Genomic DNA, 18480 nt, shown 5'->3' on the forward strand with positions numbered 1-18480 from the left:
TCCGAGCTACGCCACAAATACAACGTGCGCTCCGCAAGGAGGACGAGGTGCAGGTCGACCGCTACCCTCTCCTTCCAAGCTATGCCACAAATACAACATGCACTCCGCAAGGGGGACGAGGTGCAGGTCGACTGCTACCCTCTCCTTCCGAGCTACGCCACAAATACAACATGCGACCCGCAAGGAGGACGAGGTGCAGGTCGATTGTTACCTTCTTCTTCAGAGGTACGCCACAGAAATCCTACCGAGTGGAGAGCAGACCTCCCACTCGGAGGCTTAGCTGCAGCCCAATGCTCGCCTAAGTTTTTGAAAATCCTACCGAGTGGAGAGCAGACCTCCCACTCGGGGGCTTAGCTGCAGCCCAGTGCTTGCCTAAGTTTTTGAAAATCCTACCGAGTGGAGAGCAGACCTCCCACTCGGAGGCTTAGCTGCAGCCCAGTGCTCGCCTAAGTTTTTGAAAATCCTGCCGAGTGGAGAGCAGACCTCCCACTCGGGGGCTTAGCTGCAGCCCAGTGCTCGCCTAAGTTTTTGAAAATCCTACCGAGTGGAGAGCAGACCTCCCACTCGGGGGCTTAGCTGCAGCCCAGTGCTCGCCTAAGTTTTTGAGAATCCTACCGAGTGGAGAGCAGACCTCCCACTCGGGGGCTTAGCTGCAGCCCTGTGCTCGCCTAAGTTTTTGAAAATCCTACCGAGTGGAGAGCAGACCTCCCACTCGGAGGCTTAGCTGCAGCCCAGTGCTCGCCTAAGTTTTTGAAAATCCTACCGAGTGGAGAGCTGACCTCCCGCTCGGGGGCTTAGCTGCAGCCCAGTGCTCGCCTAAGTTTTTGAAAATCCTACCAAGTGGAGAGCTGACCTCCCGCTCGGGGGCTTAGCTGCAGCCCAGTGCTCGCCTAAGTATGACGAGGTACGAGTCGATTGCAATCTGTGCTTCATCCTTACCTGCAAAAGGGCATTTCAAACAACAGCATATAGACCGAGCGAAAGACAATGTTTGTTCGGAGGTAGATGCAAACGTATTCAACGTCAAATCCAAGTTCAGATAACGTCTTACGGAACCAAAAGTGCTCAGGCGCTAAGCCTGTTAAAGTTTATCGGTTACAAAAACTACTCGGCATACCGAGGCAAATTTAAAGCATCAAGCATAGAAGTTTTTTACCCCTCCTGTGGAGGGCTGGAAGGCACAACGAACTCGTCTAGGTCAATTCCATCAGCGATCCGAGTGGCAGCAGCGATGAAGATCTCCATGAAGGATCGGAAGTCATGCTTCTTGGTATTGGCCACCTTGAGAGCTGCCAGCTTGTCCTCTCGCGCATCCTTGCAGTGAACACAGACCAGAGATAGAGCAACGTCGGCACCGCACCTGGCAGAAGACTTCTTCCATTCTTGCACTCGACTTGGAAATTCATTCAGTCGAGTCATCAGAGACTCGAGGTCGTTCTGAAGTGTTTCTCCTGGCCAGAGTACCGTGTCGATGCGCGATGTTGCAACCTTCAGCCTTGCAATATAGTCGACCACAGCGGCAACGCGAGACTCGAGTCGGAGCATGTTCATGGCGGCTTCATCCTTCACAGGAGAGTTGATGGGATCCAAGCCAGTCTCCACTCGACTAGTCTCCTCTTCAAAGTTTTGGCAGAATTCTGCGGATACGATCCAAGGATAAGCTAACATTTCTACAATAAGTCAGTGTTTACCAGTCGGATATAATAGGTTACCTTCGAGCATGAGGAACAACTTCTTGGCGAGCCCCCCCCCCCCAGATAAATCTCCAAGTCGTTCTTCTTTCCAGCCAGCTCATTAGCCTTATCACTCAAGGCCAACTTGTCATTCTTCAGTCAACTGGCATACTTGTTGGACGTGTCGAGAGCAGCTTTCAGATTGGTATTCTCCTCCTCAAGTTTGCTGATGGAAGCCAACTTTTCTTCTGCGAGTTTGGTCTTTTCTGAAGCTGCTTTCTGCGCCTCAGCGAGTTCAAGATCCTTCTTCTTCAGAGAATCCCTCAGTTTGTCTGCAAAATCACAATGAGATCAACCTCAGGAGCTATCAAGGAACAAAGGCAGTCGTCGAGGTTCTCACCAAACATACCTTTTGCCTCCTCCTTCACCTTCGTGAAGTTCTCCTGGACAAGCTTCAGATCAAGTTCAAGCTGGATATGCTTGTTCTCCAATTCAGTATAACGAGCTGCAAGCTCGCAAGATTTCTACGAAGGATCGATCGACAAACGTCAAAAATAGGTCACTTCCGAGTGACTAAGAGAAAAATTGTAGTATTTCTAAGACTACAGCCGAATCTAAACATTCAACTGTAGTCTCGGGGACTACACCCAGTGGGTGCACTCAGCGTGCCCCCACTGGTTCTATCAGCTAAAGTCGATCAGTCGACCAAAAAAGGCAAAAAGGCTAACCACCAACAGTTAGTCACAGTTTCAAAAAAAAAGTGTTCTTCAGACCGTAGTCGACTGCCAGCAGTCGACCACAGTCTCGGGGACTACACCCAGTGGGTGCACTCAGCGTGCCCCCACCGGTTTATGATTCCAATCGACCAGATCGAGTAAATCAAGTAATGAGGAAAAGTTCAAGACATTAAGATTATGGTCGACTGCCAGCAGTCCACCATAGCCTTGGGGACTACACCCAGTGGGTGCACTCAGCGTGCCCCCACCGGTACAGATATTCAACCGACACACCCAGTGGGTGTACGACAGATACTAAGATTTTCAGAAAGGAAAGTTTTCAGATATCATATCCTAACAGAACAAGTGGTGATCGACTAACCTGAACATTGCTCTGAAGGGCTGAACTGACGTCATAAGCCGCTTGACTGGCGTCTCGGATCGCCTTCACTTGCTCCATCATAACCCCCACCTGGCGTATGGCTTCTTTAGCTGCGCTTGCTTGGTCTTCCGGGACGTGGTGGGTAGAGAAAAGTGAAGGCTGATCAGCACTCGACGATGAAGGGCGAGCACTTGTCAGCGGCACCGCAAAGGATACGGTAGGCCGAGTGACGTTGTCCCCCTCCGCAACCAACATCTCAGGTGCTGATACGACCTGAGCTGTCTTGTCAGCAGACGCTCTCCTATTCCTCCTCTGCCTAAGTGGTTACTCGTCATTGTCATCAGGAAGATCAATGATGATATTAGGTGGAGCTGCAGAAAAGATTCAAAGTTAAAAATGAAGATCCTATCGACTGAAAACGAAACTACAAAGGTCATACTAGGGTTGGAAGTGATAGCATCCTCCATCCCTTGATCTTCAAGTTTGGTCAAGGTCTCAGAAGTTGCAGCACTGCAGTTCCAGAAATCAGTCGGTCAGCGAACAAATCGACCAAGAGTAAATTCATGAGAAACAAGAAGACATGAGTTACGTCATTACCCAGAAATAGTGGGAATCACCATCTTAATCTTCGGCAAGGCCTTCGTCAGCTTTGACAGCGCCACTCGAGATTGCTTTGGCGCTTTCTCAGTCGGCGTTGGAGAGGTCGTCCGAGGACGCTTGGTCGACTACACAATAGGCATGGTCCCCTTGCCGCGCTCGACTGCAGGGTCATGGGCAAGCTTGGATCTTCTTTCGGAATGGGGAGGCGCGACTTCCTCCTCCTCTTCCTCCTCCTCTTCCTCATCGGAATCACCATCTTCATCACCCTCATCGCCATCCGATTCCCACTCCTCTTGACTTTCACCTCCACTTCCTCCTCCTCCTCGGTCTGTACTTGCACCCCGTTGGGCATCGAATACAACTCAGTGGTAGCCTGAAAGACAACAAACAAGACAACACTAAATCGACTAATCTGCAGCAAAACAGAATGGACGAAGCGTGATTACAGTCGGAGACAAGTGGTCATACCTTGTCTGCTTCGTAAGACTGGTCGAGTGGCGGGATCCTCCTAGCCCCACGAGGGTTATCTTTGTTCCATGTGATGGCAGTCATCCACCTCTCCAGTGTGGCGTCGTCGACTTCCTCTGGGTGGACCCGAGTGGTGTCTTCGGTACCAGAATACAACCACATCGGGTGACCTCGGTATTGAAGTGGCTGAATGCGTCGTCGAAGGAAAACCTCCAAAAGATCCATGCCAGTGACCCCGTCGCGAATGAGCTGGACTACGCGCTCCATCAACATTTTTACCTGAGCCTTCTCCTCCGGAAGCACTTTCAGAGAAGACGGTTTGTTCGCTCGACTCATGGAGAAGGGAGGGAGCCCATCGACTGCCCTGGCGTCGACTGGTCTTGGCAGTAGAACCAAGTCGACTGCCACCCTCTAACGGACTCGGGAAGGGTCATAGCTGGAAAAGCACTCTTACTCCTCATCTGGACCCCAAGACCCCCACACATCTGGATTACTTGGGTTCTCTCGTCATTCGGATTAGCCTTTTTCACCGTCTGAGAGCGACAGGTGAATATGTGTTTGAAAAGGCCCCAGTGTGGCCGACAACCCAAAAAGTTTTCGCACAAAGACATGAAAGCGGCGAGATAGGCAATGGAGTTGGGTGTGAAGTGGTGGAGTTGTGCCCCAAAGAAGTTCAAAAAACCCCGAAAGAAAAGATGTGGCGGCAGAGAAAACCCACGGTCGACATGGGTGGCTAAGAGGACACACTCACCCTCCTGAGGCGGAGGCTGCCACTCCGTCCTCGGAAGCCTAGCCACCCCGTGCTCGATCAACCCTTCATTGGCCAGATCATCGAGATCCTTTTGGGTGATGGTCGAGCGGATCCAATCCCCCTGGATCCAACCTTGCGGCAGGCGGGACCGCGACGAGGATCCAGCCCAACTGGTCGCTCTCCCCTTCGCCTTCGTCGTCGCCTTCTTTGCCCGCTCCAAAGCTGTCGTCTTCTCCTTCACCATTGTTGTCAGCGAGGCTGGTACGGAGCAGCGGCGCTGAACAGGTAGCAAGCGCAGCAGATGAATATGAAGATGGGGGAGGGGAAAATGAGGGAGCACTGTTCAAAAACCTCCGCCCGGTGCCTTATATGGAATCGCTTCCGAGTGACTGACTGGTAGGCCCGGGCAATCCTGTCAAATCCTGAAATAGACGCGCAAGCGATACGTGGCGAAAAAGCGGCGCGGAAATCGAGGCGCCTCCGCCTTATCCCATCCGAGTACCGCGGCTTTCCCCACTTCGCGCGCTTCCCGAAATTCGGATCCCACTAAATCCGCTAACAGAAGAGCAACTTGTCAGACGGAAGATCTCCTGCAATCCGTCGCTCGGAAATCTCCAAATTCATAAAAGTCACTCGACATATATGAAGAATGGATCAAGGCGACTGAAAGAGAAGTTGACACCCTCGCTAGAAAGCCGTTGGTCCGGAGTAAGACACATTCACAGCACCAGAAAATAGGTCGGAAATATTATCAACTCCTTCCTCACTCAAACCTCGATCCATTCGGGGGCTAATGATGAAGTCATGTACCTAGGGTAGGGTCACGAACCTGTCCAAGAAACCCTCCCCAAGGACACCTTTAGAAGAAACCGTCTTCCAGTCGACCTAGAGGGATTCCACTCGACAGACTTGAAGACACTCGACCATGAAGACACTCGACCACTCTGTATCCAAACGGTCTGTAATTAAGTAGTCTTTATGGTCATGATGACACTTTATGTAAGGCGTTACCAGTAATGCCAAGCCTTAATGTACTTTAAACCCTCCGCTACGTGGGCTGGCTGGGGTCTTGGCATCCTCTATATAAGCCACCCCTCCACTGGCAGAAGGGTTCGCACCCCTGTAACTCATATGCATATAATCCAGTCGACCGCCTCCGGGCTCCAAGACGTAGGGCTGTTACTTCCTCCGAGAAGGGCCTAAACTCGTAAATCACTTGCGTATACAACTACTCCATAGCTAGGATCTTGCCTCTCCATACCTACCCCATATTCTACTGTCAGTCTTAGTACCACGACACCGAGCCCAGGGGGGCTGAGGACACTGACAGTGCTGCCACGGCCTACTCCAACCCTTGCCTTGCCTACATTCCTAAGGATGAAGATGATGATGCCGCCAGTGCCCCTCCTCACGTTTAGGGTGTTTCGGTAGCATCGCCTTTTCCCCTTTTTGGTGTCTCGATGCCAAAGGGGGAGAAGTGTTCTATTAGGATTTGCCTTGTGCTTGGAGAGATTGCAAGCCCTTGCACCTTATTTGATCTTTTATAGGCTTGTAATACTTTTATGTGTCTTTTCTGTTCTTTGGCTGTGAGTACTTTGATTTGAGATCTCTTAGCACCCGTGTCTTTTATTTCCTTGATCTCAATCTAATTTGTGCACTTATTACTCCTGGTTATTTTTATTAGGTTGCACTTGGGCATTGATGTAGGGGGAGCCATCTTGATGTTGTGATATGGATTCATAGCATATTTTAAAATATGCACACATCAAGGGGGAGCCTTCTACATCAGTAGTTAAGCATGGCTTTAAGTTATATCTCTTTTTAGTAATTGTCATGTGCGAATCATATTGTCATCAATTCACCAAAAAGGGGGAGATTTGAAGTGCAATTTTCACTCAATTACGTTTTGATGATTGATCACAAAATGATTCGCGAGGACTAATGTCGGTTGTCAAGTTTATTTCAAGACATTATCGCCTCTTGTGCGTCGCTAGGCGTCGGTAACCCTATCAAGTCCAAAGTGAGAGAAGACGGTGTTCGGTGTTGGCTTGAGAAGTTTTCGGTTTCTTTTTGAGACATAGGAACATCCATACTATCAAGAGGGGTTGCTATGATCTTGGAGTTGGGGAACTAAATCTTCTCTCTTCCTTCCTTGTTATCCGCTTCAAGCATTATCGGGAGTTTCTTCATGTGCCGGGGCATTCTCCTTCTCTTCTCCACCACCTCATGCTCTTCTCAGATCCGTGCGGGTGCCCGGGGTCTAGTGCCCCGGGTGCCCGGCCCTTTCACCACATCCACCTCGCCCCTCTCTACCTGGTGCGGGTGCCCGGGGTTTGGGGCCCTCGGGTGCCCGGCACCTCCCCCCTCCCTGGTCGGTGCGGGTGCCCGAGGTTGGGGCCCCCGGGTGCCCGACCCCCCCTTTGCCCGGCGCCCCCTCCTTCCTGTTCGGTGCGGGTGCCCGGCCTTCCATTGATCCGACGCTTTCCCCGCCCCTGACCCGTGCGGGTGCCCGGGGGTGGGGCCCCCGGATGCCCGGCCTCCCGGCCCGCCGTCTCTTTGTTCACTCCGGGTGCCCGGGGCCTTGACCCCCCGGGTACCCGGACTTCTCTGATCTTGTCCGGGTGCCCGGACCCCTTTAGTCCGGGTACCCGGGGCAGCGGCTGCTCAACGGACAAAAATCTCTTGATGGTATTTATACCCCCCCCCCTTCTTCTTCCTCCCAACTCTAACCTTTGCCCAAGCTTTGCTCCTCCATTCCCAAATCACCAAAAGCTTGAGATCTCCCTCCTCAACCACCCAAACTTCACAATACTTTGAGGATAGGAGGAGGATCCCTCGATCTACACTTCCACCAAACCGATTTGCGTTCCCCGGCTTCTACATCATCATCAACTTGTTACTCTTGGGTGTTTGACACCCTAGACGGAAGAGGTGTCCTCGGAGCCACAATCCATTGTGGTGAAGCTTCATGGTATCGTTGGGAGCCTCCAATTAAGTTGTGGAGATAGCCCCAACCTTGTTTGTAAAGGTTTGGTTGCCGCCTTCAAGGGCACCAATAGTGGAATCACGGCATCTCGCATTGTGTGAGGGCATGAGGAGAATACGGTGGCCCTGGTGGCTTCTTGGGGAGCATTGTGCCTCCACACCGGTCCAACAAAGACGTACTTCCCCTCAAAAGGAAGGAACTTCGATAACACATCCTCGTCTTCACCGGCTCCACTCTTGGTTATCTCGTGCCTTTACTTTTGCAAGCTTATTTGTGTTATACCCCTTGCTTGCTTGTGTGCTTGTTGTTGTTGCATCATATAGGTTGCTCACCTAGTTGCACATCTAGACAACCTACTTTGATGCAAAGTTTAAATTGGTAAAGAAAAGCTAAAAATTGTTAGTTGCCTATTCACCCCCCCCCCCTCTAGTCAACTATATCGATCCTTTCAGATTCTTATTCAAGTATCCTTTTATGCTATCCAGAAATTCTCTATCATTTCCATTCAGCAATAAGTCATCCACATATAATACGAGAAATGCTACTGAGCTCCCACTCACTTTCTTGTAAATACAGGCTTCACCGTAAGTCTGTATAAAACCATAGGCTTTGATCACCTCATCAGAGCGTATATCCAAACTCCGAGATGCTTGTACCAGTCCATAGATGGACCGTTGGAGCTTGCAGACTTTGTTAGTACCTTTAGGATCGACAAAACCTTCTGGTTGCATCATATACAACTCTTCTTTACAAAATCTATTAAGGAATGCATTTTTGACGTCCATTTGCCAGATTCATAAAAATGTGGCAATTGCTAACATGATTCAGACAGACTTAAGCATTGCTACGGGTGAGAAAGTCTCATCGTAGTCAACCCATTGAACTTGTCGAAAACCTTTTGCGACAAGTCGAGCTTTGTAGATAGTACCATTACCATCAGCGTCAGTTTTCTTCTTGAAGATCCATTTATTATCTATGGTTTGTCGATCATCGGGCAAATCCACCATAGTCCACACTTTGTTCTCATACATGGATCCTATCTCAGATTTCATGGCCTCAAGCCATCTGTCGGAATCTGGGCTCATCATAGCTTCTTCATAGTTCATAGGTTTGCGTTGTTCTAATAACATGACTTCCAAGAAAGGATCACCGTACCACTCTGGTGCGGATCGTGTTCTAGTTGACCTACAAGGTTCTGCAGTAACTTGATCTGAAGTTTCATGATCATCATCATTAGCTTCCTCTCTAGTTGGTGTAGGCATCACGGGAACAGTTTTCTCTCATGTACTACTTTCCAATTTGAGAGAAGGTACAATTACCTCATCAAGTTCTACTTTCCTCCCACTCACTTATTTCGAGAGAAACTCCTTCTCTAGAAAGGACTCATTCTTAGCAACAAAGATTTTTTCCTTCGCATCTGTGGTAGAAGGTATACCCAATAGTTTCTTTCGGGTATCCTATGAATATGCACTTCTCCGACCTGGGTTCAAGCTTATCAGGCTGAAGCCTTTTGACATAAGCATCGCATCACCAAACTTTAAGAAACAACAGCTTAGATTTATTGCCAAACCATAGTTCATATGGTGTCATCTCAACGGATTTAGACGGTGCCCTATTTAATGTGAATGTGGCTGTCTCTAATGCATAACCCCAAAACGATAGTGGTAAATCAGTAAGAGACATCATATATCGCATCATATCTAATAAAAGTGCGGTTACGACGTTCGGATACACCATTATGTTGTGGTGTTCCAGGTGGCGTGAGTTGTGAAATAATTCCACATTGTTTTAAATGAAGGCCAAACTCGTAACTCAAATATTCGCCTCCGCGATCAGATCGTAGAAACTTTATTTTCTTGTTACGATGATTCTCCACTTCACTCTAAAATTCTTTGAACTTTTCAAATGTTTCAGACTTGTGTTTCATCAAGTAGATATACCCATACCTACTCAAATCACCTATGAAGGTCAGAAAATAACGATACCCTCCGCGTGCCTCAACACTCATCGGACCACATACATCGGTATGTATTCTTTCCAGTAAGTCATTAGCTCGCTCCATTGTTCCAGAGAACGGAGTTTTAGTCATCTTTCCCATGAGGCATGGTTCACAATTATCAAATGATTCATAATCAAGTGATTCCAACAGTCCATCTGCATGGAGTTTCTTCATGCACTTTACACCAATATGACCAAAACAGCAGTGCCACAAGTATGTTGCACTATCATTATCAACTTTGCATCTTTTGGCATCAATATTATGAATATGTGTATCACTATGATCGAGATTCAATAAACCATTAACAATGGGTGTATGACCATATAAGGTTTTATTCATGTAAACTAAACAACAATTTATTCACTAACTTAAATGAATAACTGTATTGCAATAAACATGATCCAATCATATTCATGCTCAATGCAAACACCAAATAACATTTATTTAGGTTCAACACTAATCCCTAGGTAGAGGGAGTATGCGATGGTGATCTTATCAACCTTGGAATCACTTCCAACACATATAGTCACCTCACCCTTAACTAGTCTCTGTTCATTTTACAACTCCTGTTTCGAGTTACTAATGTTAGCAACTGAACCGGTATCAAATACCCAGGGGCTACTATGAACACTAGTAAAGTACACATCAATAACATGTATATCAAATATACCTTTGTTCACTTTGCCATCCTTCTTATCCGCCAAGTATTTGGGGCAGTTCCACTTCCAGTGAGCATTTCCTTTGCAGTAGAAGCACTTAGTTTTAGGCTTCGGTCCAGCTTTGGGATTCTTCACGAGAGTGGCAACTTGCTTGCCATTCATCTTGAAGTTCCCTTTCTTTCCCTTTCCCTTTTTCTTGAAACTAGTGGTCTTGTTAATCATCAACACTTGATGCTCTTTCTTGATTTCTACCTTCGCCGATTTCAGCATCGCGAAGAGCTCGGGAACCATTTTCATCATCCCTTGCATATTATAGTTCATCACAAAGTTCTAGTAGCTTGGTGATACTTACAATCTCATTCTTTATGCATAGAAATTTCAAGAATAGGGGAAAGGATGGCAAAATTCATGCGTTTTCATTTGAAACTGCGATCAAAGAAAAAACTTCTTCATTTTTCCTTTGCCCCATTCTTTTGAACCAAAGACATAATAGTGGCACCATAGAAAAATTTCTTATCCCTTCGTTTTTCCCTTTGAACAAAGGAACCCTGAGGTTTTTACCACATCTTGCCCACACAAAGTATTTATCTTACAAGTGTTTGTATTGGTCAAGCCGACCAAGACAGAAACAGAATTATAATTTTTTTATCTCGTATACGTAATGTTGTTTTAACCATCAAGGCGTCGCTTCTAGGTACCCACTATGTATGAAATGGAAACACATTTTTAGAGGCACTAAAAACGACCATTTTAGGAGCAATCCAATTTCATGGTTTGGTCGCCACTGCCCGTTGGATGTGGACACCTAAGCAAATCAGTCTCCACTACATGGGCTTAACATTCTAAGGGCAGCTATTCCCAAAGTTTAACTCTTCTTTTTAGTATTGTGATTAATTGGGTTAAGTTAGATGTTCTATGTACAAAGCCCAATTGTGGAAGCAACTTATTTGAGCAGCTACACCATAGACCAAAGCCCAATTGTGGAAGCAACTTATGTGAGCAGTCACACCATTCACCAATAGAATCCAAATGCATGCAATGGAAAGAAAAACACATCCTAACTCATATGTGTGCAATGAAAAAAAACAAGCTCAAGAGAAGGCTCAACACATGTACAATTGAACAAAACAACTCAAAACATTACTAACAAATATATACATATTTGCTAATGCCATTTTTAAAACAAAGCAAAATTTCATACCTATATTTGCATCAATATCTAACACTATGGCATAAAATGAAGGGGCATGGCAACGCGTGCCATTGGTGATCTGATATTAGTTATAATTCACAACCCGACGATGATTTAAAAGGGTTGTTTGGGCATCATGCGTTGACTCGTGTAGTTGTTGACCGTAAATACTCCCGCATGAGATGTGTTTTGATTCCCACTACATCTTGTGATGTGTAAAAATGTAAAAAAGGACATGCTTCTTTTTAACCCAAGGGAGTACCAGAGAGTTCGAAGAAGGCTCCGGCGGAAACACAAGAAGTAAACAAAAAAGAGTATCCTGTCAACGGATAGGTTTTTTTGCGTCTTGTGTCCATTTCTACACTAATCCAGTTTCTAAGATAAATGGTCTCTTTAGAAACTTATATTAGCTCATGATCCCGACAAATAATCATGATGCGGGTGTGCACGTAATTGGTTGGCTGGATTGATTCCACACAAGGCAATTTACCCATTTTTAGGCCCTCGCGGTCGAGGTAACACCATATGAAGGAAATATGCCCTAGAGGCAAGTTGTTATTCTATATTTCCTTGTTCATGATAAAGGTTTATTATTCATGCTAGAATTATATTGATCAGAAACCTTGATACATGTGTGAATACATAAACAAAACTGTGTCCCTAGTGAGCCTCTGCTAGACTAGCTCGTTGATTAAAGATGGTTAAGGTTTCCTAACCATGGACACGACACGAGTTGTCATTTGATAACGGGATCACATCATTAGGAGAATGATGTGATGGACACGACCCATCCGTTAGCTTAGCATAATGATAGTTTAGTTTTATTGCTATTGCTTTCTTCATGTCAAATACATATTCCTTTGACTATGAGATTATGCAACTCCCGAATACCAGAGGAATGCCTTGTGTGCTATCAAACATCACAACATAATTAGGTGATTATAAAGATGCTCTACAGGTATCTCCGAAGGTATTTGTTGAGTTGGCATAGACCGAGATTAGGATTTGTCACTCCGAGTATCGGAGAGGTATCTCTGGGCCCTCTCGGTAATACACATCATAAGCTTGCAACCAAACGACTAAGGAGTTAGTCACGAGGTGATTTATTACGGAATGAGTAAAGAGACTTGCCGGTAACGAGATTGAACTACGTATGAAGATACTGACGATTGAATCTCGGGCAAGTAACATACCGATGGACAAGGGGAATTACGTATGTTATCATTACGGTTCGACTGATAAAGATCTTCGTAGAATATGTTAGAGACAATATGAGCATCTAGGTTTCGCTATTGGTTATTTACTAGAGAGGTGTCTTGGTCATGTCTACATAGTTTTCGAACCCGTAGGGTCCGCACGCTTAACGTTCGTTGACGATATAGTATTATATGAGTTATGTGATTTGGTGAACGAATGTTGTTTGGAGTCCCGGATGAGATCACAGACATGACGAGGAGTCTCTTAATGGTCGAGAGGTAAATATTGGTATATAGGGCAATGGTATTCAGACACCAGAAGTGTTTCGGAGGGTACCAAGTACTTATCGGGTCACCGGAAAGGAGTTTCGGGCACCCCCAGCAAAGATATGGGCCTTATGAGCCAAGTGAGGGAACACACTACCCTGGTGCGCCCCTTTAGAGGCCATCCCTATGAGGAGGAGAAGGAAAGAGGGGAGGGCAAGGAAAGTGTGGATTAGGATTCCTACTTCCTTCCCTCCCCTCCCCTCTTTCCTTCCCCCTTGGTTATATATGGCAGGGGGGCGCGCGGCTTGGGAGAGACTCCAAGCAGGATTCCTCCTACTTGGGAGCCTCCTATGGTTGCTCCTTCCTTCCTCCCACCTATATATACGAGGAGGGGGCACCTAGCACACACTAGACAATTGCCTAGCCGTGTGCGGTGCCCCCTCCACCCTTTACACCCTCTGTCATATTTTCGTAGTGCTTAGGCGAAGCCCTGCGAGGATCACTTCACCATCATTGTCATCACGCCGTCATGCTGATGGAACTCATCTACTACCACGACGTCTTGCTGGATAAAGAAGGCGAGGGATGTCATTGAGCTGAACATGTGCAGAACTCAGAGGTGTCGTACGTTCGGTACTTGATCGGTCGGAGCTAGAAGAAGTTCGACTGCATCAACCGCGTTGTCAAATGCTTCCACTTACGATCTATAAGGGTATGTAGACACACTCTCCCCCTCTCGTTGTTATGCATCTCCTAGATAGATCTTGCGTGAGCGTAGGATTTTTTTTGAAATTGCATGCTACGTTCCCCAACAGTGGTATCTGATACGTCTCCAACGTATCTATAATTTTTGATTGTTCCATGCTATTATATTACCCGTTTTGGATGTTTATGGGCTTTACTTTACACTTTTATATCATTTTTGGGACTAACCTACTAACCGGAGGCCTAGCCTGAATTGCTGTTTTTTTTGCCTATTTCAGTGTTCCGAAAAAAAGGAATATGAAACGGAGTCCAAATGGAATGAAACCTTCAGGAGCGATCTTTTTGGAACAAATGTGATCCAGGGGACTTGGAGTGGACGTCAAGCAACAGAGGAGGCGGCCAGGAGGGTGTGTGGTGCGCCCCCTATAGGTGGGCGCGCCCCCCACCCTCGTGGGCCCCTCGAGCGTCCACCGACCTATTTATTCCTCCTATATATACCCATGTACCCTGAAAACATCAGAAGCGACCACGAAAAACTATTTCCACCGCCGTAACCTTCTGTATCCGCGAGATCCCATCTTGAAGCCTTCGTCGGTGCTCCGCCGGAGGGGGAATCGACCATGGATGGCCTCTACATCATCTCCAAGGCCCTTCCGATGAGTTGTGAGTAGTTTGCCACAGACCTTCGGGTCCATAGTTATTAGCTAGATGAATTCTTCTCTCTCTTTGAATCTCAATACAAAGTTCTCCTCGATCTTCTTGGAGATCTATTCGATGTAACTCTTTTTGTGGTGTGTTTGTCGAGATCCGATGAATTGTGGGTTTATGATCAAGTTTATCTATGAGAAATATTTGAGTCTCCTCTGAATTCTTTTATGTGTGATTAAGTTATCTTTGCAAGTCTCTTCGAATTATCAGTTTGGTTTGGCCTACTAGATTGATCTTTCTTGCAATGGGAGAAGTGCTTAGCTTTGGGTTCAATCTTGTGGTGTCCTTTCCCAGTGACAGCATGGGCAGCAAGGCATGTATTGTATTATTGCCATCGAGGATAAAAAATGGGGTTTATATCATATTTCATGAGTTTATCCCTCCACATCATGTCATCTTTCTTAATGTCTTACTCTGTTCTTTATGAACTTAATACTCTAGATGCATGTTGTATAGCGGTTGATGTGTGGAGTAATAGTAGTAGATGCAGGCAGGAGTCGGTCTACTTGTCACGGACGTGATGCCTATATACATGATCATGCCTATATAATCTCATAATTATTCGCTTTTCTATCAATTGCTCGACAGTAATTTGTTCACCCACCGTAATACTTATGCTATCTTGAGAGAAGCCACTAGTGAAACCTATGGCCCCCGGGTCTATCTTTTATCATATAAGTTTTCAATTTACTTTTATTTGCATCTTTTACTTTACAATCTATATCATAAAAATACCAAAAATATATTTATCTTATCATATTATCTCTATCAGATCTCACTTTCGCAAGTGGCCGTGAAGGGATTGACAATCCCTTTATTGCGTTGGTTGCAAGTTCTTGTTTGTTTGTGTAGGTGCGTGGGACTTTTGAGGAGCCTCCTACTGGATTGATACCTTGGTTCTTAAAAACTGAGGGAAATACTTACGCTACTTTGCTGCATCACCCTTTCCTCTTCAAGGAAAACCAACGCAAGCTCAAGATGTGGCAAGAAGGATTTCTGGCGCCGTTGCCGGGGAGGTCTTCGCTCAAGTCAAGACATACCAAGTACCCATCACAAACTCATCTCCCTCGCATTACATTATTTGCCATTTGCCTCTCGTTTTTCTCTCCCCCACTTCACCCTTGCCGTTTTATTCGCCCTTCTTTTGTTCGTCTTTTCATTTGCTTTGATGTCTTACTTGGCTCGTTTGGTCGTTTAGTTGGAATAGTTGTTTATTTATTGCTAAACAGAGAAGCTAAGATCTATGGATCCTCATACGCTTGCTAATCTTTGTAAGAGATCCAATTATGATGAACCTATTGCTAGTGAGTTTTGTGCACTAGATTATCTTTATGAAGCTTTGCTCGAAATTCGTGAATCTGAAAATTATGATGAAGAAATTTATGAAGAGATTCATGATAACTCCTTGAATAAAAAGCATGATTGCAATGATTTTACTATAAATTCTCTTGATGTCAATTGTGCCAATAATATGCAAAACCCTAAGCTTGGGGATGCTAGTTTTGCTATGTTTACTACTTGTTGCAATGATTATGATTGGGGTGATTCTTCTTATAATCTTGAAAATTTATTTAAGCCCCATGATGAATAAGAGATTAATAATAGTGTTTGCAATAATACTGAAAGTGGGTTTGGAAGAGTGTCAACTTTAGGTCCCACATATTTGGAGTATGTTCAATCTTATGATATTTTTGATAAAAGTGGGTTTGGAGAGGTCATGACTTTAGTTAATGTTAATCCCACTATCTTGGAAGAGTGTCAACTTTGCATGCATATGGATCGTGATGAGAATATGTTATGTGATAGCTATTTTGTTGAATTTGCTTATGATCCTACATGTAATTATTATGAGAGAGGAAAATATGGTTGTAGAAATTTTTATGTTACTAAATTACCTCTCTTCATGTTGAGATTGCTATCATCTTCTTCCTTGCATATGCTAGTTTTTGCTTGCCTTGATAATTTGCTTGCTTATAAAAAACCTATGATAGGAAGTATGTTAGACTTAAGTGTGTTTGTCACATGTTTTATGATGCTCTCTTTATGCTTCAATTTTTGTCTTTCATGTGAGCATCATTGAAATCTCAATGCCTAGCTAAAAAGGCTTTAAAGAAAAGCGCTTGTTGGGAGACAACCCAATATTTTTCCTTGATGTTATTCAATAAATAAATAATCTAGCTTCTGTTTATATGTGGTTTTATGTTTTAATTAGTGTTTGTGCCAAGTGGAACCTATAGGATAACCTACGGTGATAGTTAATTTGATTCTGCTGAAAAACAGAAACTTTTGCACGCATGAGAATAATTTTAGTAAATCAAAGAAACGTGCTTTTGCGTTGATTCTTTTTGATGTAGATCAATAGATAAATTTACCAGGACTTCCTATTTGCGTAGGATTTTTAGAGTTCCGGAAGTATTCGAGAGTTACAGATTGCTACAGTTTGTTCTGTTTTTGACAGATTCTGTTTTGTGTGTGTTGTTTGCTTATTTTGATGCATCTATGGCTAGTATTAAGTGGTATGAACCATAGAGAAGTTGGAATATAGTAGGTTTAACACCAATATAAATAAAGGATGAGTTCATTACAGTACCTTATGTGGTGGTTTTTCTTTCTTGCACTAATGGAGCTCATGAGATTTCCTGTTGAGTTTTGTGTTGTGAAGTTTCCAAGTTTGGGTAAAGATTTGATGGACTATGGAATAAGGAGTGCCAAGAGCCTAAGCTTGGGGATGCCCATGGCACCCCAAGATATTCAAGGATAACCAAAAGCCTAAGCTTGGGGATGCCCCGGAAGGCATCCCCTCTTTCGTCTTTGTTCATCGGTAACTTTACTTGGAGCTATATTTTTATTCGCCACATGATATGTGTTTTGCTTGGAGCATCTTGTACGATATTAGTATTTGCTTTTTAGATCACCACAATCATATTTGATGTACACACCTTTTGGGAGAAACCCACTTGATTGGAATTTATTAGAATACTCTATGTGCTTCCCATATATCTTTTGAGCTAGATAGTTTTGCTCTAGTACTTCACTTAAATATTTTAGAGCACGGCGGTGGCTTGATTTTGTAGAAATTATTAATCTCTCATGATTCACTTATATTATTTTGAGAGTCTCTTAGAACATCATGGTATTTGCTATGGTTATAAAATTGGTCCTAGAATGATGGGCATCCAAGTTGGGTATAATAAAAACTATCATAGGAAGTGAATTGGATGCTATGATCAATTTGATACTTGATAATTGTTTTGAGATATGGAGGTAGTGATATTAGAGTCATGCTAGTTGGGTGATTATGAATTTAAAGAATGCTTGTGTTCAAGTTGGCAAGTCCCGTAGCATGCACGTATGGTAAAAGTTGTGTAACAAATTTATTGCATAGGGGGCTCTTTTGATTGCCTTCCCTTGAGTGGAGGTCGGGGGCGCGCGATGGTTAACTCCTACCAACCTCCCCCCTAGGAGCATGCGTAGTAGTACTTTGCTTCGAGGGCTAATAAAACTTTTGCAATAAGTATATGAGTTCTTTATGACTAATGTTGAGTCCATGGATTATACACACTTTTACCTTTCCATCATTGCTATCCTCTTCGGTACCATGCATTGCCCTTTCTCACCTTGAGAGTTGGTGCAAACTTCGCCGGTGCATCCAAACCCCATGATACGATACGCTCTATCACAAATAAACCTCCTTATATCTTCCTCAAAACAGCCACCATACCTACCTACTATGGCATTTCCATAGCCATTCCGAGATATATTGCCATGCAACTTTCCATTGTTCCGTTCCGTTTTTCATGACACGCATCATCATTGTCATATTGCCTTGCATGATCATGTAGTTGACATCGTATTTGTGGCAAAGCCACCATGCATAATTTTTCATACATGTCACTCTTGATTCATTGCCCATCCCGTTACACCGCCGGAGGCATTCATATAGAGTCATATCTTGTTCTAGTTTTAAGTTGTAACTCATGAGTTGTAAATAAATAGAAGTGTGATGATCATCATTATTAGAACATTGTCCCCAAATTAAAAAAAGGAAAGGCCAAAAATAAAAAAAGAAAGGCCAAAGAAAAAAAGGGAGAAAAAAAGAAAGGCAAAAAAAGGCCCAAAAAGAAAAGAAAATAAAAGAAAAGAAAAAGGTGGCAATGTTACTATCCTTTTCCACACGT

This window comes from Triticum dicoccoides, chromosome 7B (assembly GCF_002162155.2).
Source record: "Triticum dicoccoides isolate Atlit2015 ecotype Zavitan chromosome 7B, WEW_v2.0, whole genome shotgun sequence".
Classification (NCBI taxonomy): Eukaryota; Viridiplantae; Streptophyta; class Magnoliopsida; order Poales; family Poaceae; genus Triticum; species Triticum dicoccoides.